Raw genomic sequence first — 1,429 nt, 5'->3', positions numbered from 1 at the left:
ATGATATTATAAACGTTTCAATTTACAGAGTTATTCAGATTTAAATGCATTTCTATATTCCATATTTCATCTATGTCTTTTATGTACTTATTTTCATGCCTTACATACTCAGTACATTTTTCGTACTGACCCCCTATTTCACGAGGCCTGCGTTTCATGCCCGCAGGTACAGGTAGGTAAGATGACGGTCCCCCTTCTTAGGATGCGAGAGTTGGCGTGCTCCACTTGATCTAGAGCTGCTTTTGTTTTGGTACGATATGTTTATATATATGTGTATGTATGTATGTATGTATGTATGTATGTATGTATGTATGTATGTATGTATGTATGTATGTATGTATATATGTATGTATGTATGTATATATGTATATATGTATGTATGTATGTATATATGTATATATGTATATGGGTATGACGTGGTTCAATCCCATCTTTGTATAGTTATGTTTCTGTTAGAGGTCTGTGGACAGTGTGTCTAGTTGGGTTGTATATGGCCTTGTCGGTTTTCAGTTTTGGATGTATTGTTGTCTATAGCAGCCTTGATGGCTCGCCCACTGTATTCTGTACGTATACGTACATATGCCTTGATGGTAGGTTTCCTTCACGTATGTTGTTTTTGTAATGCAGTAGATGTTATACAGGTTCATATCTTAGAAGCATACTTAGGGGTGTTTGACAGATAGGACTCAGGTGCCCATCGGTTTGGGTCGTGACACAAGGTTTGAACGAGCGAAGCTCGGTAGCTTCGAAACAGCTGAAGCAGAACTTAGTCGAGTATCCCGCCGTGACTTGGTTGGACGTTCACAACCGATACCAATAAAAGATCAGGGTCGAAGACGACCAACTAGGTGTCCCATTGGGCTCGGAATATCCTAGTAGGCATCTGGCCAAGGAGCCAAAACCAAACAAAGAAAGATACCAACCATACATTAAGGATAGAAGGAATGCCCCGAGGCGCAACATACCCCACAATGACCGAAGGATGGATCGAGGCCTGAATCCTTGAGGACTTGTTAGCAGAGCTGGATTTGATAGGCACACAGGGCCGATAGAGGCACCCCGCTAGTCGGAATACAACTTCAACGTCGACGTCTCAGACATCGTATTCGCCATCGGTAAAATTAGAGACACTAGGTGGCCAAGGCCTGTGCAATCAGACCCTTTACAAAGGAACCATAACTTAGTGTGAGGAATTTCATAACACACACGGTCACATGACCGAGGATTGCTGACAACTCTAGGAAGAGGTAGCCCGACTACTCAGCAAAGGTCACCTCCGAGAATTCCTTAGCGGCCGAGCCAAAAATTAGTTCCGGGAAAGAGAGGCGATCAAGAAGAATGAAACGGATGAGCTACAACACATCATCCACATGATCTTAGGAGGCATCGATTCTCCACAAAAACCCATGGTAAGAAGAACAAAAATATC

This window comes from Nicotiana tabacum, chromosome 1 (assembly GCF_000715075.1).
Source record: "Nicotiana tabacum cultivar K326 chromosome 1, ASM71507v2, whole genome shotgun sequence".
Taxonomy (NCBI): Eukaryota; Viridiplantae; Streptophyta; class Magnoliopsida; order Solanales; family Solanaceae; genus Nicotiana; species Nicotiana tabacum.
The sequence above is the reverse complement of the archived record's forward strand: the minus strand, read 5'-3'. Positions refer to the sequence as shown.